This window comes from Sminthopsis crassicaudata, chromosome 2 (assembly GCF_048593235.1).
Source record: "Sminthopsis crassicaudata isolate SCR6 chromosome 2, ASM4859323v1, whole genome shotgun sequence".
Lineage (NCBI taxonomy): Eukaryota > Metazoa > Chordata > Mammalia > Dasyuromorphia > Dasyuridae > Sminthopsis > Sminthopsis crassicaudata.
This window is the reverse complement of record NC_133618.1, coordinates 118,297,141-118,321,947: the sequence shown is the minus strand read 5'-3', so window position 1 is coordinate 118,321,947 and position 24,807 is coordinate 118,297,141. Positions and strand designations below refer to the sequence as shown.

The 24,807-nt window shown below is 33.9% G+C and overlaps 1 long non-coding RNA gene across 2 annotated transcripts in view; it reads right to left on the bottom strand.

Annotated features, from left to right (window-relative positions):
- Positions 1-253: 253 nt before the first annotated feature.
- Positions 254-24,807, bottom strand: part of LOC141553255 (uncharacterized) — a 55,159-nt gene continuing 30,605 nt past the window's right edge. The window contains exons 2-3 of one of the 2 annotated variants that reach the window (XR_012485352.1): positions 1,707-1,933; positions 254-555 (exon numbers count right to left, since the gene is read on the bottom strand). This is a non-coding gene — a long non-coding RNA (uncharacterized LOC141553255). The remainder of the gene's footprint in view (positions 556-1,706; positions 1,934-24,807) is intronic. The other variant, XR_012485351.1, reaches the window with a different exon arrangement.

Sequence of the window (24,807 nt, the reverse complement as noted above, 5' to 3'; positions counted from 1 at the left end):
ATGCAATCTAAAATAACATTGTCTTTTAGAAACTTAAATGTATATGTATATTCACATACATACACACATATGTATGTGTACATATTTCATGCATATATATATACATATTTATATATGGGTAGTCATACCTATATGCAAATACATAAATATACACATTCATAGTCATATCACTCTGTGGATTAATATTGACTCCATTCAAACTCTTAGATAATTTTCATAGAAATTATTGCCCAGTTATATCTTTCCAATCTCTTGTCTACTTTTTTTTTTCATTTTAAGTGCAAAATTTGATATTTGTCCTTATTAAATTTAATAGAATTTGAATAATCACATCATTCCAAATTTTTGAGGCTTTATTGTATATAAAATCTTCCAGTGTACAACAGTTACACTTTTATCTCTTAGGAGTATTGTAGGCTTCAGGCTGCCAGCTGTAGATCCACGCTTGACACTCCCATTTTAAATTCTTATGATCATCATGTAGTGTGTTCAGTTCTGTCACTTGTACTCTGAATCAGTTCATTCAAGGCTTCAAGTATCATGTCATCTACAAATCTGATAAACATGAAAAAGTAATTTTCTTAAAACAGAGATCTAACATTGCCACTATCTCGCTCATGAACCTTCAAGAACTCTTTAGCACCATTCAGATTAAATTAATAAGTTACTAACTTTACATTTAAAGTTCTCCATAATTTGCCTCTTTGCTTTTCTTCTATTTTTTAATAATATATGATCCAGATTCCCTTTTAACAAATTCTTTACACTTCTGTGTTTCAAAGAGAAGCTTTGACACTGTATTGATTAGGATTCTGATGTCTTTCCATGCTGTTTTTCTTTAAATCAGTGGATTTAAATTCAAACAGACATAGGGGACACTTAACCAAACCTAAGGATCCCAGCAAGCCATTTCTTGACTTAAGAAGAGAAAACTCATACATAATAATATTATCAATGTTTTATGGTATTTTTATTTGCTTAAGTACTCCTCAGCTATATTTTAATATGGTTTAGGCTCTATCTACTATGGAGTGTCTTAGGCCTCAAGCAGTAAGCTACAGGCCTATTTCTGATACTTCCTCCCTAAGTTTTTGTGGTCATCATGCAGCTTGTTATACTCCCGTTAATTTTGTTCTATTTGAGTTCATACAATTCTTCCCTAATTTCTCTGAATTCTTCATTTTCATCATTTCTTAGTAATTTTCTATTTTAATTATATACCATATTTTGGGTTTTTTAAAGTCATTCTATTTTGGACACCTTTTTTTTTACTTTTTTTGCATTTTAAACTTTTAAATATTTTATTGGTATGCCCCCCCATCATAGTCACTTTCCAATAATTAGACCTTCCTAACCAAACTCTCCCTTATAACATATAAGTATAGTCAAACAAAACAATACATTTGTCAAATTTCAAGAGATTCAAATTCTGTCTGATTCTTACCTGCTATGTGACCTTTGAAATAAGTCACTTTGACCAACCTATTCTCCATTTTTTATCCATAAATACCTGCTGCCTACCACTTCAGTTAAACAATGCAGCACATGTAAAGTATCTTTTGTGTTTTGTGTTCCCAGTGGCATGTTGTTTTCGAAGGTTATTAAGACGAAAGTGCTTTATAAACTTTAGAGTTCAATTGAAATGTAAGTTCCTTATCTCCTTATCTGCAAAATATTATTAAATATGTTTGTTCATGATACAGTACCCAATACCTTGAGAGTGTTCAATATCCCCCAGGACATGATTCAGCCTTCTATGCCAAGTGAAGACAAATACCATGAAGAGTAATTCGTCAATGGCTTCTTGAAAGATAATCCTCCTCTTCCACAGGTAACCAGACTGATGCTATCTCTTTGCGGGCATGGATGGCCGAAGTTCTCAAGTAGTGCCAAGTTGCCTTGACTTTTGTGTAGTCCCTGAACTTTGATGACTCTGGAAGAGAGAATAAAGCTGATGACTTTGTGTAACTCTGCCTCACTTAAATCCAATTCATGCATCAGTCAAGATATCATCCTGTGATGCAATTGGTCCTCTTCAAAAATAAAGAACATATGTACATTATTTTTATATTACATAAACATTTGAAATTTTCATGTAATTTTATGTGCATTAACTCACTCACCTCCATCTCCTATCCTGGCACTGTGCTTCTACATTCTGAATATTTTCCTCACTGCTATATTGCCTCCTTCTCCATGAGAACTATAATCAAAGTAATACTCTCATGGCTTCTGGAAAGGGTATGTTAATCTTCTGTCAAATTAATCCATGCACCAGTTCTGTAATTTCAAAGATTAAAACATCTTTCCCTAGCTCACAGTTATCTTTATCTGTCTTTTTGTTTCTGTTTCTGTTTTTCTGTCTCTGTTTTTCTCTGTGTGTTTCTCTTTTTCTCTCTCACACACATTCTCTTCCTATTAGAATGTAAACTCCTTGAGGGTGGGAATGATCTTGTTTTTGTATTTGGATCTCAAGCTTTTAGCACAGTTATCTCTTCTTGAAGGCAAAGATTGACTCACTTTCAAATGTGGATTCCAGATTTTTAGCACAGTGCTTATCAAATAGCTTCTGATTTGTTGTTTTTAATGCATTCATTTACTTAATTTTTATAACAATCATGAATTGGATTATATATAATTTCATTTTACTAATGAAAGAACTGAGTCTCAGAGAGTTTAATTGGTTTACATAAGTATGGCTTAATATGTCCATACAATTAATAAAGATCAGAGTCAAGATATGAAGCTACAACATTTTAAGTTCAATTCATCCCTGCATCTGCTTACCTAGAAAACTGCTAATACATAGAAATAGTGCATTTGGGGTAACTTCAATGAACACTAAGATCTTACATTATTCTGAAATATAGTAGATCTTTTCATGAGATAGAACAACAAACCATAAAATAACAAATTCTTTCCCCTCATCAATATTGGTCATGACAATCTGGGAGACATGAGAATCTGTGTGGCAAGAAAAAGTATGTTTCTTCAAAGCTCTATTCAAAACACTACTTTCCTGCCTGTGTCTAGATAATACATAAAATTATAGGGAATTTGAGTATCTGAACAGATATTGAAACTGGCCTAATATACCTGTTGGTACCAGAATGGGGGAGAGCATGTGAATGAGGTATCTTCATGGTAGAGTGTCTGTGATTACATGTATGGTGTTACTCTGTGGCTTTAAGGTGGGTATTTATATTCTCATATAGTCTTTATTCCCTTTTGAAAGCCCTATGCCATCTTCTTGCATCAATATATCTACAACTTGGACACAGATGAAACCTAAAAGTTTGGTGAAAAAATGATTATTTTTCCATTAATAACTACTATATCTTTGATAAAACCTTTCAAACCATTTTCCTTTTTTCTTGGATACATCTCTGTCAGGAGCTGAATGACCCCGACAATATAGATGATTAGTGTTTTCGTTCCCCTAAACAGTTAAATTATATTCCTTTCCTGCCCAATGTTCATGTTTAATGCACTTAATACTGTCCTACATTTGTGCCCCTTACAATGAAGCAGATGTTTGGATGGCATATGGTACCCACTCATAAATTTCTCTAAACCTTCCCTGGTGTATAAGTGACAGGCAATGATGGGTTCCAGTGGCCAGTCTGCATAACTCTTCCTGAAAACCACTGAAGCATTGGCCATATTTGCTCATTTCGGGTGGATGAGCTTATGTGGTGGGCCATCCATTCACTACCAATATGTCCAAGCAGTATCAGTGAGACATTGGCATGGAGGACAAGCTTTAAATACTGTATTCAATGTCCTGCCTGTCAAATTCACTTTTGTGCATGTTTTTGGACATATCATAACTGTTTCCACATATGAGAGTAGCAATTTCAAGGTCTGTGCCAGATATCTCAGCTGCACAAGTTGGAGTTGTCAGTAGAATCAAGCAAGTGAGAAATGAAATAATAGAAGGATCATGTATTATATCACAATGGGAGTACTTTAGTATGCTTACAAAATGGTTGTTTTAGTCCTTTAGAGGAATAAAGCAAGGAAGAAAATGTGTCTGTCTTAGAAATGGGGTATTTGCCCATCATTCCTCTTCATTCCTGTGATTCCTATACCATTTGTTTTTGGTTCCACACAATTAAACACTTGGCTAAAGATTTTCTTACATTGGTTTTGTTTTGGCTCTTGACTTAAATTTCTTGTGTTTAATTAAGTATCACTTACTAAACTGAACTGTAATGAAGAAAACAACTGTTCCATCTTTCATTTCTTTGTAACTCTAGAGTATCTATTATAGTGTTGGACATGGAATAGACACTCAAAACACATTTGCTGATTATAGTCTAAAAATATAATCACTGCTTTGAAGCCCATTATAAAAGTCAATCAACTCACAAAAGACCTAGTAATGACAATAACAAGTATTCTTACTTTTTCATTTCCACCTTAATGGCACTATGGCCAGAAAGAATCGAATTGTTGCCTCCAGCCTTAAATGATAAGTCCCTGATTTCATCACAGAATTCATCATCTAAGACTTACATGGGCTATTAGCAACAAATTTGCTTAGAGTCTTGCAAATCTAATCAGAAGAGCTTTAAATCTACAAAAAGGAGGTTGGGGGTGCTTCCAATATAAACCTACCAAGTTAGATATCCTAGAGGATAACAATATGATGGGAGGCAAGGAATGGCAGGAGAAACACCCAGAAATTCTCCTTATATCCAAAAATGGATCCAATAATAAACCCCATGGATAAAAAATGACTAGACACAAATGTAACAAGAAAGGAAAAAGCAATAAGCCAAATGAAGTAGCTTTCTTCATATAAGGAGAAGAAAAATGACCTTAAAGGTGTCACTGAATGTTGTAAATTTAATCCCAGGAACAAAATATGATTCCAAAAGTGCTTAGCTTTTTCCAAAGGAAAAAAAAAAATATTTGCTTACCAAGCCAAAGAAATAAAGAGGTCAAGAGTTCTGTCTTCCATTTCTGTTTTACCTCTTGAGTATCTATTATAGTGCTAGGCATGGATTTGAGTAGAACTGTGTAATTTAAAAGATAGTTACACATATAGATGACGTGATGCTGGTTGATGGAATACCCTTATTTATTATGAAGTAAAAATTAGCTGTAGCGGGGAACTGGTTTATACTTTGCTGCATCTGAGCATCAGAAGCTGCATTGACTGTGTAATCATCTACAAACAAAATATCTCTCCAATCCCTCCATTTTAGTTTTAGCTCATAGCTTTTCTACGATGAAAAAACTACCACTGGTACAATAGCAAACCTTGATGCTAAATTCGTCTTCATTGAAGATGCTTGACAACATGCTAAAATTCATGCTAAAAAGCATGGGGAGCAAGTCTCACTCCATTGGTGACTATTTAGTGTGAGAGCATCACCCGTTGTTGAGAATCCAAGCAAGCATGCCATTGTCAAACTGATACACAATATTGATGAACTTTTCTTGGCAATCAAATTTTAACATAATTTTCTATAAGCTCTCACAACTGAAGATATCAAAGACCTAGGTCAGAGATACAAATGTGGTATTCAGACCTCTGTTTTGCTCCTGGTATTTTTCCTGGAGTTGTCAAGCAGCAGATACTGTATCAACTATTTCTCAACCCCTTCTGAAGCCACATTGACCTTCTTCCAGGTGTGGGATTTGCCTAATAGGGAGGATTCTAGAAAGAATCTTGTAAATGGAAAAGTTTTGAATGCTGTGAATAAGCTCACTTTCCTTAGCAGTATGTTTTACAGGGATGTCCATGATGATGACATACTCATTGCCAGAGTTAGCTCAGTATTTGAGAGGCTCTGAAATAAAATGTGGGAGAGGAGAAGTGCTAGACTATCAAATTAAAGGTCTACAATATTATTGTGCTGACCTCATTGTTGTATACATGTGAAACTGGACAATGTACCCATACTATGCCAGGAAACTGAATTTCTTCCATTTCAGTTGTTTTCAGAAGATTCTAGAGATCACCTGGCAGAAAGAACTAAGGTCCTTTCTTGAACTAAACTGCCAAGCATTCAAATGCCACTGCAGAGAGCTCAACTCTATTGGTCTGGCCACATTGTTCAAATGCTAAACGTACACTTGCCAAAAAGACTATTTATGGAGAAGTCACACAGGACAAGTATTCATGTGGTGGTCAGAAAAAATGATAGAAGGACACTCTCAAGTTCTTAAGAACTTTGGAACATATTTCATGATATAGTAGACATGGCCATAGGACCTCCCAAAATGATGTGCCCTCATCAGAAAAAGTACTGTGCTCTATGCACAAAGCAAAATTGAAGTAGCTCAGAAGAAACCTGAGATGCTCAAAGTTAGAGAATTCACTCCAAATGCTAACACAGACTATTTGTGCCCAACCTATGGCAGAACATTCCAAGCATGGATTGGTCTGATCAGTCATTGTATACAGACATACAGACATATATACATACAGACATACTGTAACTTGATTCTAACCTAGTGATGTCATTTTTGGTTCTCTTTGAGAATGAAGGACAACCAATCAACTAATTTAAAAGATATATCCATATAAGAAAATCTAGAATGGAAAGGAAAGAAACATGGTAGAGAGCATTTTGGTGAAGAGAAAAGGGAGAAGGCATAGAAGTAATTAGAACATACCAAAGATCACTGATATGAAAAGAAAAATAAATACATGAAGAGTTCAGGAAACAGGATGAATCTGGCATAGAAATATAATATACTGATGATAGATGACTTCACTTACACAGATATCTGTTGAAGTTCTGTATAAAAGCATAATAGCTAGTAATTTCTGGAAAACAATAATAATTTCATACTATAAAGGGAGGAGGAATTAACAAGGAAAAAAAAGGGTTTTTTGGATCAGAATCTCACCTACAGTGAGGAATTTGCTACTAGGATGAAAATAATGGAGTAAAGAATTGTGTTTCAAAGAAATAACCCTAAGTTTGCATTTAATTTATACCTTCAATTGACTGATTCAACCAAGTTTTGTTCTTACTTAATCAAAGTATCAAGACTAAGTTTGTTGGGCAGCTTGATTGCTTGGGTGCAAGGCAATAATAGTCATGTGTTAGATGTTAGAAAAGAAACAAATTTTAGATAAGTCACAGTTTCTGTCCTAAATAGAGCTATGGTATCATAAGTAAAATGAAAGAAATATTTCAATATAAAGAAATTAATAGCAAAATAATTAATAAAAGACAAAAGCAATATGTTAAATTAGGATTATTAAGCAAAACTCAAGAAATGTCTTTCTATTTTTTAATCATCCCAAGAGAGGAAAGTACTAACGTCATGTTTCAGACAAATAATGTTATATATCATCTGTAATTATGCTTTCAAGGACACGATTTGATCTGTTTTATCCAAGTCCATGAAACAATAAAATATATTTTTTCTTGAAATTTGAAAGTATTTTGTTTTAATTCCCTCATTTTATAAACATGGGGACTGGATTGGACATCTTTAATCTATCTAGCTCTTAATCTATATCTAAACCAATTCAATAAAAGTTTTTGAACCTCATCTCAGACAATAAATGTAATTCTGAACAACTCATTATCTTAATCTCCAAAATAAATATGGTGACCGTCTCTTATTGTCTTCCTGTGAGGATCACGTTATATAATACACACACACACACACACACACACACACACACACACACACACACACACATTTTACATATATATATATATATATATATATATATATATATATATATATATATATATATATAATATTTTGCAAACATCAAAGCACTGTAAAATGTAAGTTGCTGTTATTGTTGTTTCTATCTTTCATCTATTAATGTATCTCTTTTTATCAACCAGTAGTCTGGAAGATTTGCTCCTTTCTGTAACAGCAAATTTGAAGAAAGAAAAGAACCATGCTCTGGGAATAGAAGGGCTGGTTGTGAGGATTGTTCCAGTAATGCATCCTTAACACTCATTAGCCCAACTTATAGTGTCCCTGGCCAGATGGATCTAATGGGTAAAGCTGGTACTACACCCAAGGATCTGGGGTTAATCTTGTGAGATTATATCTTCCCAAGCACTTGTTTTGGAAAACCCACTTATCTGATTCTCCTTAACAATCAACTAATTAGCTATTTACTCAAATGTCATAGTAAAAACAGTAAATGCAAAAAAAATAATAATAATAATAAAAATAAATTCCCTATATCAAAAATATACTCTTTTTAAATGAGAAGGAAACCAAAATATAATGGTGATGAGACATATAGTGAACACATATGGCCAAAATAGCTCAAAGAGTGCAGATCAGCACTGTTGTCTTTGTCATTTCTCTCTCCTGAGGGTCCCTGCTAGAGTTAATTTTCCACGCAGGGCTTGATTTCCACAGTGTCTTCCATGAACCAATATTACTGAATCTCAGAATGCAAAAGGGGAGTAATGTATAAAAATATTGGAAATACATGTAGGAAGGGCTTCAAAATGACAGATGATTTATATTTGACCCTGGAGGTAACAGTAAAACATTGGATAGTCATAAGCTTCAAAATGATCCCTTTAATAGTAGAGGAGTGGAAAGTGCTATGGGAAGAAGCTTAAGGCAAACAGAACAACCAACCATGGGCTACTGCAATAGTCTAGGCTTTAGTCAATAAAGGTCTGCACCAGGGTAGTTTCAAGGTCAAAGGAGAAAAACAAGGTATACAGTAAAAGTAGAATTAGCAGTACTTTGCAATGGATTGAATATGAGAAGAATTGAAGATGATGGCTAGTCTTTAAACCTGTAATTGAATGCATGTTGGTGTCCTCAAAAGTAATAGGAAGATAGGAGGCTTTTGGGGAAAAAATAATGGATTCAGTCTTGGATATGCTGAATTTAAAATATCCACAGATTTTTAGTTCTAGATGTCCAATAAACAATTATAAATGTGGGACTATAGGTCAAAATAGGGGATAAGTATGGATAAATAGAACTGAGAATTATCTGCACAAAAATGCTAATTGAATTCACAGAACTTGGTAAGATAACCAAGTGAACCAGTTTAGAGGGAGAGGTGAAGTGGGCCCAGGACAGAACCTTGAGAGACATCCAGTTAGTGGATGGAACCTTCATGAAAATGAAGTAAGCAAGATTGACAAGGAGCATTAGAAGGTAGGAGAAACAGGATAGAGTAATGTCACAAAAACCTAAAGAGATCTGTTAGAAGACACAGTGTGAAAGATTGTAATGAGAGCAAGAATAATGAGAAAAGATCATTAGATTTGGTAATTATGAAATCACTGGTAACTTTGGAAAGTGAGGTTTCAGTTTAATGGTAAAACTGGAAGCTACTACATAGCTATAGCAAATTAAAAAACTAAAAGAGAAAAAGAAGAGGAGAAATGAATTATAAATGCTATTCTCAAGAAGGTTAGCTATGAATTGGCAGCTTATTAAGTAGCTTATAATAGCCTTAAGGCTATAAAATGGCATTGCTTACTTCTATTCAACTTGTAGTTCACTAAAATCTCATTGTTGGTTCCTCTATTTTTTGAAGGATGAAATTATTACTATAACAAATAAAAGTTATTTTAATTGCTCTGCTTTTATCAGAGTCACAGAGCTCTAGTAAATCTAGATAATTGAATATCCCCATCATAACTACATGGTACAGTGAATAGAGAGCTGGACTGGAAAATCAGGAAAATGCATTTTTATGAGTTCAAAACTGGCCTCAGTTTTTGAGGCAATTAGCTATGTGACCCTGAGCAAGTCACTAGCTCCTAAGACTGGTGGCCTCCCTTCTTCATTTCTAAAATTAGGTGGAGGAAGAAATGATAAACTACTTCAATATGTCTGCCAAGAAAATCGCAAGAATAGTACATAACTACAAAATAACGGAACAACAAATCACTATTCCATCATGCTTATGAGCTTTATATCTGTTTTCCAAATTCTTTATTTATTCCTTTTTTTTTTTGCAAGTGTATATCAGGATTTCTGCCAGAATATATTGACTTAGAAAATCTTATTAAATTACCTATATTCCATTAATTTGTAATTGTGTTAAATATTTTATATTAGATTTTAATTTAGGTTAGACCTACACTAGAATGTTGGGTACTACATTCAGCCGGCAATTGGCATGTTTAGCACTCTAATGACAAAATTAAAGAATTTCTCCTTCCTTTTATCTTCACATAAATATCCTATTTTATGTTCCCTCTCTCTGGTCCTGGATTTCTTCATATACACATGCATACATACATATGTGTTATGTATATATATATATATATATATATATATATATATATATATATATATATATATATATATATATATATATATATATATATATATATATATATGTCTGTATGGAAATATGCACAGAAAGTCTACCCACATCATTCTGTTTTAGTGTGAAGCCTTCTTGGTTAGATTTTTAGAACACTTGGAAAATGAATTTTTCTACTTGTACTCTGTCTCTGGCCAGGAATTTGTCAACCTTACCTTGATCCAGAAATTTAAATCCTTTTTTCAGATACCATAATTTTTTTGCCAGATATTTACTTCTCACATTATTTTTTTTTCGTATGCATCCGTTGCCTTTGATTGGTAATGAGTAGCAAAAGCTTTATTTAAAATCAGTACTCTGGCTGCAAATAATGGTGCCATTTCTTTATACTGAGTCATTAGAGCATTGTTCTGTTAATTTATACATGCGTGTATATATACATACATACATGTATATTTGTGTCTATACATATGCACATATACACTTTTTCCAGATAAGTTATTATTGTGTAAAATAAGCAATTTACCTGTCTTTCTTGGACCCTCTAAAAAAGGGAAAAAAAATCAGTTTATTTTGGCTAAGCTGGTTCAAAAACCTGAAGGTAATCTTATTCTCTCCAAAAGATCAGAAATCTTAAAAGCAGAGGGCTCTGAAATGAGAAAGCAGGATCTTTGAGCTCCAAATATAACAGATATATGCATATGTCCTATTCATTCTCCATAATTAACTTGGCTTGGTACTGATAACAAATGGACAATGGTAGGTGGGTTAGTGGTCAATTACATGGAAGACATTGAATCTTGAGGCTACATTTACCTCCAATTGTCTCTGTAGAAGGCAAAGTAGAGGAAGGCCTAGGAAGTATAGTGATTCATCAGTAGTTTAGAAAGTTACTTTTTGTCTCTATCTAATATTATTCTCAACATTGAAACCTTCAAATAAGAAACAAAACATCTCCATCAGCTGGTGAAAAACTTCCCTGAGTAGATCTGGAACTAAGGTTTTGTTGATAGCTGACACTTGAGAGGGAACTGTGATTCAAATTATGAAAAGAACTAGAATATTTTTTATAGATGTAAGTTTGTAACTAATTTTTGTCTCTCTCCCTGCCAGTGTAACCGTTTGAATGTTAATTTAATTTTACAGAATATCATTTATGTAAATGTAATTAGAAGGGAAACATGATCGGGAGATGCACAGCACCAAAGAGAATTTATTACTCCGAGGGGTATTGCTCTAATCATTCAACTGCAATATTGAGTTTCCCCAGATTTAATCTAAAAGCAATAAATTACAAAAGGCTAATGTCCTGCCCAACAAAAAGCTGTCACGAACCCAAGTTTTAGAGGGGAAAAAATAGAGAGAAAAGTCCTCAACTTAATTTCAGCAACAGGCTTTCTGATACAAAATTCAGTATACATAAAACAGAAAAAAGTTAATCTGTGATTGTTTTATATGAAAATAAAATTGAGACTTTAAATCCTTTCTCTATTCAATTGACCACCTTCTTTCTTTTCAGAAAATATTTCTAAGTACATGGTAATAAATGTAATGTTTAAATTTCCTTAATTATTCCATGTCTTGGATTTTCCAAGAAAAGAAAATGGAAGAATGGGACCAAAATTAACCTCCTTCTTCTTATTCCTGTATAGAGGTTCTAAAAAGAAATGCTGTGATACAGAAAATAATGTACTGGATATAGAGTAAGAGATCTCATGTTCAGATTCTGACTCTGCTACATGTGTGACCTTGAACACAGCCTTTCTGACCTTCTGGTTATGCTTGTGTCCCACAGATTCTTCTGGAATTACTTGTTTTATTCAAGATTCACCCCAAGTGCCACTGATGATTTTCTCCAATGGGAGGCCTATCCAGAGACATCCTGAATGCTAATGCCTTCCCTTTTAAGTTTATGTTGGAATATATTTGTCTGTTTCCTCTATACCTGAAGTATATATGTACGTGTATTTCTCATTAGAGTGCAAATTCCTGAGAGTAGGAGCTGTTTCACTTTTGACTTTATAACAATTAGAAAAGTGAAAGGAACATAATATATGCTTCAAAATACCTGTTGATTGACAAATTTAATTTCCTCATTTGCAATGAGAAGGTTGAAAACTATGACTTCTTAGCTCTCCTTTTACTTTAAGTCTCAAATTCCTCCAGAAGAAAGGGGGGAAAAATACTGGCCTGAATGGCAACATCTTGGGTTTTTTTGTGGTTGTTGTTTCTATATTTTGGGTAGGAATACTACCAAATACCTAGACTTGGAATTTCAGTCATTTTCATTTGTTTATTGCACTAACTACAATATAAGAAAAAAAATAGAAAAAAGAAAGATAGAAAAGGAAAATAAAAAAAAACAAAACATTGTCATGTGTCCAGCAGAACATCAGAGAATACATAAAGATATTTTATATATACCTTTATATAAATATATATATATATATATATTACATATACATATACATATACATGTATATAAAGGTAAATTTTCATTTCAAGAAAACATATGTAATAATAGAAGAGATTATATTCATGAGTATCCATCTTTTCTTTGCTGCCTTGTAGGTAATTCTTTTGTTCTCACTGTATACTTTTTAAAACTTTATTATTTTTCTCCTTTCATACTCCTCCTACTCCCACAAAAAGGCTTATATATTTAAGTTGTTTACAATATTGTCATATAGATAATCATATCATATGATTAATATAATTATATTCATATGATCATATATTGTTCAAGTTGTAAGAATTTTGGAATCCATCTAGTCCTCTCTTTTTATTTTGCAAATGAAGATGTTGAGGCTGAGAGAATTCTGAGAGTCTAATAATTAATGATAGAATTGTAACACAAGGCCCAAGTTCTTGTCTAATTTGTGGTGGTGGTGGTTTGTTTTTATTTTTCCCTACTATATTACTTGGCACCATATGTCTCACATCTATCTTCCTTTTTCCTTCCCATTGGTATTACCCCAGGTCAAGTATTTATTTCCTCTCTCTTGAATTACTCATTTCACCTCTTGCAATAACTTTTTAATAGATCTCCCCTTCTCCAGTCTCTCCTGCCACCAATCCATCCTACACACTACTGGCAGATTAATCTTGCTAAAGCATACTTGTAAGCATGTCATCATACTTTAAATGGTTTCCTATTGCTTTCGCTGACCATTCAAGGTTCTTCACAACCTGACTTTTCAGAATTTTCTCTCACTACTTATTTGCTTTACATAGTTCTTTTATAACACACTTGACTCTAGTCCCACTTTCTCAGTGACAGGTCTGTTACTTTTTCTTTGTTGGAACTCTGATATATGGAAGTTTTCAAAGAAAGTTAGGGAATCTTTTTTCTCTGACATTGGTCAAAGTCCCCAAAGGCTATAATTAATGCAATTTTAGGGGGACTCAATAACTAGTACCCCAATTCCACTTAAACACCCAACATTGGATTAGCTTTTGCAAAAATATATTTACTTCAAAAATATAGCAAGAACAAACATATAAACATTTCTCTCAGTATCTTGGATACATAATTTCCCCTTCCCAAACAATCTTATTCTGGAGGGAAAGAGAACTAGATTCACAGGGTAGCTCAGTTCTTACATAGCTTTTGTCCCACCAATTTCAAGTTCCAAAGCAAGAAATACTTTCTTCTGATAATCTGGAATTCCCTCAGGATTTCATGGCTGAGCTGGTGGCAACTTACTTGGATTCCTAGACTCTTGGCTCCCCGTGGTTGGTGCTCCCAGGCAGATTGGAGATGTCAGTGATACAGAGGAAAAGAGTGAACAAAATGGCTTAAGACTCAGGCCCATGGGCCTCATGGCCTATGTGGGAGGACAAGGAGAAAAAAGGATGTCCTCAGTTTCCCAATCCCCTTAGTGGATAGAATAAGTAAAGAACTCCTTCATTCTCAGACTGAAATGGAAAATAATAGTATTATTGAGTGAGGATATTTTAAAAATATGTACAGTTCCAGCCATACAAACAATCAAAAAAAAAAAAAAAAAAAGACTGCTTTCAATTATGCAATAGTTCAGGAAAATGTCCACTTATATTCCCTTCTTTCAAAAGCAGTCCCCCAGGATTGTATAAGGAAAAAAGGAAATAAAAATTTATTAATTATCTAACTGCCACAGTTGAACCATACCATCTTAGAAGACCTAAGCATGTACAAATTCCAATTACAAATGTCTTAGCAGTCCCATCCTTTGTGTTTTCCACATTCATGTTTTTGTTCAGGCACAATATTCTTTCCTATCTTTCCTTAAAGGAATGCTATAAGGCCCAGATTAAATGCAGTATCCTCAGTAAAGTCTTCCATAAGAACAGAGGACATAAGAGGACATGGAGTTAGGAAGGAGCAAATTGAAGTGTTCCCTCAGAATTCAATTGTAACCATGAATAAGTCACTTAAACTCTCAGTCTCAGTTTCTTCATGGGATTAATAGCATTAATAGCACTTACCTCACTGGGTTGTTGTGAGAATCAAATAAGACAGCTTATTTAGGGGCAGCTAGGTGGTGCAGTGGATGGAGCACCAGTCTTGAATTCAGGAGGCCTTAATTTTCAAATCTGATCTCAGACATTTAACACTTCCTAGCTGTGTGACCCTGGGCAAGTCACTTAACCCCAGCCTTAGGAAAAAAGAAGACAGCTTATCTAAAGTTTTTTTTTTTGTTTGTTTGTTTTTTATAAATAATATTTTATAAGTATTATTAGTGGTATTATCACTTTTTTCTCACACCTCCCACAACATTTTATTTCCTTTTTGTGCATTTAACATACTTACCATGTTTTAAATTATATTTTATATAAATGTGCCTCTACCAAAATCTGACTCTGGTGTCTCATCACTATATAAAAGTGAACTTGCTTTTTCTTCTGTTTTAACAGAAAAATACAAACTTCAGCAGTTTCTCCCTTGGTGGAAAAACTCCACGTATGGTATTAGGAACAGATTGTGTCTACTTTGTAAGGACTGGTCTCATTTAAGGATAAGAAGTAACCAAAAGGCTAACTACTAAGTAATCAATTATTTGGCCAGAGCCACCCAAAAAACAAAGACAAATACAAAACAGTCCTTAACCTTGAATTATCTTTTTCCACTTTCCTTATAATGATGGAAGCTTATCTATAAGTATTGATTTAATTGCCAATTGTAAAGGGCTAGAACTGAGCAAATGCACTTGGATAATGGAGCACGTGAGGCTAATTGCCAATTGGACAATTCTCTATTAACATGTTTTAAGGATGACCCTCCCCAACTATTCTGTGCTGGCTGGATCAGTGGGTGTAGACAAAGAAGGAGAAGTGACATGAGTGGGTGGAGTAGGAGGAGAAAATTGATTCATTCTCCTGGAGGTGGGGAGAGAGGAAGGAGTTGTGGAGAGAGGAAGGAGGTGTAGAGATTGGAAGATCTAACCCCCTGACCACTACCGCAAAAGACCAAGAATAAAGACTTTTAATTATCCTGACAGGCTGATTCTAAGAGATCCAGGGTCCCAACAGCTGATCATTTAAAAGAAAAAAATTGTAAATTATCAATCACTAATTAACATGAACATCAGAACTGAATCATATTAATCTTGGTATTCTCTCTATAAATGACACCAAGAGACAAACAGGAGTTGCCAATAAATAACAGATTTTCATTGGAGGGGCAAGTATAACAGCTAGTAAAGTTGGTTTGATGATGCATTAAAAGGCCAAGAAGAAATATTGTTTCATGGGATATTCATCATCTTGTATGACATTATCCAAAATGTTTTTATTCAGTCATTTCCAATTCTTTATGATTTCATTCAAGGTTTTCTTGGTGAAGATGCTGGAGTGGTTTACCATTTCCTTCTACAGCTCATTTTATTGATGAAAAAATGGTGGTAAACAGAGTTAAGCAATCTGTCCAGCTAGTAAGTGTCTGAAGCTACATTTGAACTCAGGTCTTCTTGACTCCAGCACTAGTACTCTATTATACCACCTAGCTGTAACTTTGCTCATAATAAGCATTTGCAAAAACAAAAACAAAACACCATAAAGAGAATTACAACTTAATTACCAGCATTTCTGACATAGCATGAGCAGGTAGAGAATTTCTATGAAGAGTTCCAATTTAAATCAACATAAATTTAATAATTGGCAAAGGAAGGCATAGGAAGAAGAGCCAGAAAAATGATTGAAAAATGATTGAGAAAAATAGAAGCTAAACTCTGATGCTCTATGAATTCCAGGGGCTCCTCTAAGATCAAAGATAAAGCTCTTTGGCCCTTAAAGTTTCTGCCTAACCCTCCTCTTCTATTTTTCTTTTCTCCCCTTCATATATATTCTACAATCCAGCTACACTGGTTTACTTGCTGTTTCTCAAAGAGAATACTCTATTTTCACCACCTTAGATAAGACACTATTCTTGGAAGGCTCAGCTCATATCTCATCATCTACAAGAAAGCTAATGCTTTCCCTTCTAAGATCACCTTCCATTTATGCCACATTCATCTTGTATGTTTCTTATTTTGTTTTGTTTCTACATTATCTCTCATAGAAGAATGGAAGTTCCTTAAGGGAAAGCTAAGGCTTTCCTTTTCTCTATACCCCAGTGCTCAACATAGCATCTGGCATATTATAATGGCTTACTTAGTAAATGTTTGTTCAATTATTTACTGTAGAAACATTTCACAAAGATAAGAATTTACTTAGAGAGCAAACCAATCAAATAATCAATAAACCAACAAACCTTTGCCAAGAAAACTATAGCTTTCTTGGGAACAATTAATACTATTGAGAAGTAAGAATCAGTCTGGTATAGTATATATAGAGAGACTTGTTCTTAGATTCTGGATGATATGAATTAAAATACACATTCTTCTTATGTAACCCTGGGCAAGCCACTTAATTTCTTAGTGCCATAGGCAACTCTCTTACACTATTATCTGCAGAGAAGGTGCTGGCTTGCATTGGCAGAGAGAGTTTATTTATCTAAGAATACAAATATAATCAGAGGTCTATTCAGACTCTAAAACTAGAGTTTGGAGAAACCTGGGCTTTTAATCTATCTCTAACAGTTAGTTTGGTATATAATAATGAATAAATCAGTCAAGTTCTCTGAGCCCATTTTCTCTTCTATCATATAGGTATAATTCCCATAAATTGTTATTGGGGTTACATGAGATAATGGATAAAAAGACTTTGCCACCTTAAAGTTTTGGTTTTGACCACTATAGGAGCTATGATTTCCAAGTTTAGGAAACTCTCAAATGAAACAACTCTTGTCTACCAAGCAAATTGTCACCTTCTCTGTAGCTTTTTATCTTGAGGGTTTCTAAGCCATTGAAAACTTAAGTAGCTTGTTCAGTGTGTAACACAACTAATATGTGTTAGAGGAAACCTTAAATACTATAAAATAATAATTTGGGAAAGAAAAGAAGGAAAGAAGGAGGGAAGGAGGGAAGGGAGGAAGGAAGGAAAGAAGGAAGGAAGGAAGGAAGGAAGGAAGGAAGGAAGGAAGGAAGGAAGGAAGGAAGGAAGGAAGGAAGGAAGGAAGGAAGGAAGGAAGGAAGGAAGGAAGGAAGGAAGGAAGGAAGGAAAGGAAGGAAGGAAAGAAGGAAGGAAGGAAGGAAGGAAGGAAGGAAGGAAGGAAGGAAGGAAGGAAGGAAGGAAGGAAGGAAGGAAGGAAGGAAGGAAGGAAGGAAGGAAGGAAGGAAAGGGCAAATCCATTGAAAAGGAGAAAATAAGATAAAATAAAAGCTCTATTTTTGTTATTAATTATTAAGTGCTGTTAGAATTATAAAATTATTTTAAAATATTATTCTCCCCAAATTATAGATGAGGATGCATTGACTGTATATTGTGCATCTGTCCATCGTTGTTTAATTTTTTTTTTAACTGAATTAAGTTACAGAAGTGATTTTTGTAAAAGTAGGATCTCCCCCTATCATGAATTGCTCAGGTTGTGCTTCCTTACATTTCCCCAGGGCACCAGGCTTCTTGTCATAAGGTATTCTATTTCAAGGCTATCACATATTTCTTACACAACTTTCTCCCCAAAGAAAACATCTCAAGAGCATTAAATTAAGTGATTTGTTGTCACGGCTCCTGGATCATATTACAAATTTAATCGGCTAATTATTTCTTTACCTCAGAGATGTTTAATTATTAGATAGTTTCTCTCTTTGGAGACAACCTACTCAGATAAGCCAGTCTACACAGACATCAAAAAAGTAAGTCCTGTCCTTGTGTTCTTGTTAAAAAGAGATCATAGTTTCTTTTCATTTTAGAATATTTTTCCCCTATGATTCATTCCCACATGCCCACCAAATGAACTTTTCAACTGTCTATTTAGATATCACTAAATCACTCCTAACCCATGTCCCAAAAAGTATTGGGAAATTGTTGATAAACCTTTTCAAATTTATTGATCTTGATTATGTGTATCTTCTTTGAGGAAGATAAAGAACTATGAGTTAGGAGAATTGGATTCTGGTTCTAGCTTTCCCCCTATCTATGTGACCTTGGATAAGCACTTAGATTAACTTCAACTTTCTGATCTGTTCAGTATAAGGTATTAGAAATATGAAGAGCAAAATTTTGCTAGAGACAGCTAGAATTTCCTCAGTTGAACAGATTATCAAATTTTCAACATGAGCATTTATACCTTTGAAATTGACAAGTGCTGTATAAAACAAGACTGTCTTTATTGCTTTATCAATTGCCTAGCCTTAAATATGTGGTAGAGAAAATGTTAATAAAACAGATTAACTTTTTAAAAGGTGTCATACATACATTTCCCCCCTCTGGAGAGCTGTTTATTAAACATTTTTTCAGCATACCACTGAAAAAGTTCATTTAAGTTCAAATACTCTATTATGATTGCAAGTGAATTATAGAGACACAATCTGCTTAACAAGTGCACAATGGAATTCTACAAAAAAAAAATAGCAATAGCTTTTAAATGTAAAACACTATAAGGCTTACAAAGCTTATATAATTATATGTTAGTACATATAATTCACATGAAAGCCCTATAAGGTAGGCATTATTATTATCACCTTCATTCTTTAAATGAGGAATATGAAGTTACCTTAACTAATAATTGATCAATTATATATATATATATATGTATATATGTATATATATATATATATATATATATATATATATATATAAATGTTGGAGTTTGAACCCAAAATGAAAGACAATTATGTTATACTCATCTCTTTTTCTAAAAGATAACTGTTCACAGGAAGTATCCTAAAATATTTTCATTTACCATATATAGACAGAAACTTTCTGGCTTTTCTTGATGATTCTAATTTCACAGTTTCAGGAGGAAGAACATGGACAACCTGGAGATTTTCCTATAATCCCGAATCAAGAGAAAAAAATTGAAAGCTAAGATTATGTCATAGAATCAGGAGAGAAATAACACTCAATTGGGTGTTGAGGCACATAACGACAAAATCTTGAAGAACAATAAATGAAATATAGAGTCCCAAAGAGAGAACTATAAGAACATTCTATCTGAAAACAACAACAAAAATAAGGATTCTCAGAAAAAGAAGAATATATACCATGGGACCATAAAGCTGGGGAAAAAAAAACAACCTCATTGTTGTTCATTCATTTGTGGCTGATTCTTCATGAAGCCAAGAACCACAGTACCCCTATACTGTCTATGGAGTTTTCTTGGCAAAGAAATTGGAGTGATTTTTGCCTTTTCCTTTTCTAATGGATTAAGACAAACAGACTTGCCCAGGGTCACATAGCTAATAAGTTTCTGAGGTCAGATGTGAACACAGGTTTTCCTCAGAGATCATCTATTCTAGTTCTCTCATTTTACAAATGAACAAGTTGAGGAAATACTTGTCCAAACCTGTAGAATTTGTGGTATACTCATAATTTTGGTTTTAGCAAAATACTCGAGAATACTTCCATCGAGAACTTCAGAAGGACATTCCTTTGGTTAGCAGCTAGATAGTGCAATGGATAGATCATTACATTTGCAGCAAGACTCAAATTCAAATCCATTCTCAGTCATTTACTATCAATGCAATCATGGGAAGGCTTTTCCACTTAACAATATTTGTTTCACTTTCCTCATCAATAAAATGATCAGGGGAAGGAAATGGTAAATCACTGCAGTATCTTCACCAAGAAAAACCCCAAAGACATCAAGAAGTGTTAGATGTGACTAAAAATGACTAACCAATAACATATATAAAACCTTAACTTCAAAAGACTCATTTTCTGTAGCTAAACCAAGCCACATAGTTACAATTTTAAAAGAAAGATATAGAGGACAGAATTGTGGACAGACGAAGGCAAGAGGTCCCAGATTCCCCAAAGACCCAAAATGCCAGTTACAATGTATCTCCCCAATCACATTGGGATTCGCCAATGGTTAGCCATATGCATATAGCATGAAAGTTAGGTCATGACCATCTGCTCCAAGAACCACAGATGGTATTGACAATCATGCTGAGAGGGGAAAACTTCTGATCCCTTTGGCTTTTCAACCACTAGTGGGCGAGATAATTGCTAAGTGGCTAACATGTGAGCAGAGTTGGTATATTCCATTTGGCCAAGAGGACATATGTTACCCTCAAACTGGTAGTTTATAGATTCCAAACCCAAGAAATCTGTCAAGTTCAGTAAGCTATCAGACTGAAAAATACAATCCTATTTATGCCACAAGATGTCAGAATGTTATATTTCTCTGGCACTTCTTTAACTTTCCCATTTGAAATGTTGCCGTTGGTGAAGTCAGCTTGGGAAGCTGTAAATTTAGCAGTGAACAGAATTTTGTGTGTGGAGAATCACAAAATCTCAGAGTCAAAAGGATTTTAAGGATCCCTTTTTATCAAACTACATTAAAACATCAATCTCCCCTATAATAACCCTAAAAAGTGATCATTCAGAATTTCCTAGAAACCCTTCAATAATGGAAAACTCTCTCCCTCTCAAAATGGTACATTGCCCTTGGGAATAGTTCCAATGAAGGAGAGCAAGGAGTAAGCATTTACTAAGTACCTACTGTTTGCCAGTAGTAAGCACTTTCAGTCAAGCAATTAAATGACTACTATGTGCCAAGAACACTACAATTATTACCTACTTCAAATCCCTGACAACCCTTTGAAGTAAGTGCTATTAATATCCATACTTTATAGCTGAGGAAACTTAGGGGAGCAGTATTTAAATGACTCATCCAAGATCACCCATCTAGTTAGTCTCTGGGTCCAGATTTGAAGTTCCCAACTCTAGGTCTAGTACTCTACCCATTATGCCATATAACTTCCCATCAATAAAATGTTTATTCTTGTAATCAATTAAAATCTGACCTTTCTCCATCTTACATCCATTATTCCTAATTCAGTCCATTTAAGTCAAGTCTAAGACATTCTTCCACATGAAAGCTTTTCAAATACTTAGACAAACATAATTCAGTGTGAATGGATTCAAGAGAAGTAATTACTAAGATTTTTAATGTACACATTTATGCTTTAGGAATAAGCAAATGTGAGAAATCAAGGACTGATTTATTTTGTTGATTTTTTAGATTTGTGAAAATGATGAGAAATTTTTAATAATGCAAATTAAACTTGAACACTTTCTTTTTTTTACTATTATTGTCCCCATTTTAATTTTTTTCATCATTACAAATGAAAAAAATTATTATTATAACCATCATATTCCTTATTTTACAAATGAGAAAACTGAGGCTGAGAGTGATTAAGTGATTTGCTCAGTTAAGTGGCTGAATGTCCTCTTAATTCAAATATAAGTGAACAGACTTTCCAGTGTGTTCTGCATACTTTTTTCCAGAAAGCCAAATGTGAGAGAGTGATAGGCTGTGCACTGGATAGCATGTTGGACCTCGAGTCAGCAACACCTGAGTTCAAATTTGACTTTGCATACTTTGTATGATTATGGGAGAGTCATTTAATCTCTGTTTCTCTTAGTTTCTTTAACTATAAAGTTGGGAGAATAATAGAATTTATCTCACAGGGAAGTTGTAAGGATTAATATAATGTTTATAAGATGCTTAGTATAGTGACTGGTAATGGACACTACATTATTAATTATTATCATACATTTACCAGTGTACCTCTAACATAAGCTTTCAAAATAAACATCACTAGTTCCTTTAGTAGAATCTCAATAGTGTATTAACTAGTCTCTTTACTTTTCTGGGTTTTCCTGCTACAGAAGCTCTAGACTGCTTATGTCCTTCCCTAATCCAAACATATTGGTCCAAAGGTAGTCTGAAAAAGAAAGAGTTTACAAGGTGATATAATTTTCCTTGGTATGTAGATTGTGTTTTTATTGATACAGTATAAAATCTATTTTTGGCTATCAAGTTACAATGAATTCACAATATACTTAGAGTCCCTAAACCCAGTTTTATTTTAATTTTCCTCATTACACTTTAGAACTTAAAAAAAACCCTTAAATAACGTTATTCTTCTTTATGTGTATCCCTCTTGCAGTTTATTTTTATTTGACTTGGCCCATTATTATAGACTGTTGAAACTTTCTTGGATCATGACTTTTTCATACATTATATTAACTATCCACAAATTTGTTAATCATGAAAACTTGGCATTCATTTGAATAATTGATAAAATGTTAAACAGTCCAAAGTTAAAGACAAATTTTAGGACATTCAAAGACAGAATTCTTTCCAGGGGGATAATAATCTATTAATGATTTAACTTGTTTTGTATTTAGTTAACTATGCAATAATTGAGTACAGGGGTTTCTGCTCAATGAATAAATTTTGAACAAAACAAAATTATGTAAAGAAATTGTAACTTCTTTTCCTTACCGATTTCTTGTATGAAATTTAAAAGAAAAAGAATTATGAAAACTCACTTATCCAGCAATACTATGTGTCTTGTACTGTGCTGAATTACTGGAGATACAAATACAAAAGCAAGAGATACCTTGCTCTTAAGGAACTTTTATTGTCTTTAGAGGAAAGGTTCATTTTAGAGCAGATAATAAAGTCTGGTGGACCTTGAGGAGCAATGACCAAGCCAGGTCATTCCAAAGGGGAGCTGGATAATAATAGGCAAGAGCAGGGATAGGGAAGAGGATCCACTCAGGAGAGATATCCAGTACCTGCTAGCAACTGAATTGGGGGTTAATGCTAGGAAAGAATTCTATTTCTATTGTGCTGTTAGACACCTGTTGGCACAAGGAAAATAGGGCAAGCTGCAAAGATTGTTCTTTCATTGACCTAGCATCAAGTAACTATTTTGACTGAATTTTTCACTTCAATTTTATTTTGGAATAATGTGGATACTGGCTAAACTTATGTAAAGGAAATTTAAAAATCACCAAATAAATTCAATTATTACACAATTTGGTTAATTCTGGCCTTTAAGATCTGATCATTCTTAGTGATAAAATCTATTTATTTATTTAGTTTTATATCAGAAGGGTAAGTGACAGGGTCTGAGTTATCTAGATGCTTGATAGATATTTGTACTTCATTTTATTTCCTCTCATTATAGGCTAAAGCAGATCCATAACCTGAATTATTTTGATATTCATATTTGATCATTATAATCCAATCAGTTTACAATAGCATAGATTGAGACTCCTAGAGATGCATGATGGGAAATCTACACTATGGAAAATGCATTTGGCTCAGGTCAAGCAGTTATTTACAAAACTTTTGCCAAACACTGCTGTTTTCATTATCCCAAGGCTTTCCCAGAGCATCATTATTTATTACAATTCCTTAATTATTCATTCCAGTAAGGTTTATAATTATAAACCAACCACTAATGAGAAGGCAATATGTAATTCCTTAGGAATCTCATTTTATCTGACATTAATTAATGCCCACTTATAAATTGTGACTTAACTATAAAAACCACTTGGTGCTTGAATTTAATCTTCCACATTCACTGAGAAACTAGAAGGAATCTCCTCTAAAGCAGCAATATTCTTTTAGAGTACCAGGCTTATTATCAATGGAACATACAATGTGTTTATTTCTATATGTGAATTGTGTGATTCCCCTACATAAGGTGACGCCTCCCCAGAATTTGAAAGGGGGTTTCATCATTTTTTTTCTTTAAGAGGCAGCTCTCTGTCAAGACTTCCACATTTTTAAATGTTGACAAGCATGCATACTCTATTGCTTGGATTTTTGCCTGGCTCATTATGCAAATTATATTCATGTAATGCATCACTCGGGTATTCAGGTGCAAGCCCACAGTGTCTAATACGAGTCCTTCTTGTCAGGAGCGACAGTAATGTACATTTTCAGTAAAGATAACCGATCAGGTGAAAGAGAAAAATAACTGCTATTTTCAATCAGAACTATAGAAAGTGCCTTCAGCCCGGAGAAGATGTGATGCCAGGCTAAGGCTGTAAAATACAACATCTCTGACCTTATTATTCAGGCTCCTGTGCTAAATAACGTGGATATAATGGAATTTGTATGCCCTAGTTTCTGACAGGTTGAATGTTACTTAGTGATCCAGAAGTGGGAAAATGGCTTCCTGCTTTCTAAGGGGACTACAGGTCTCCCAAATTTTCTTAGGCAATGCAATGAG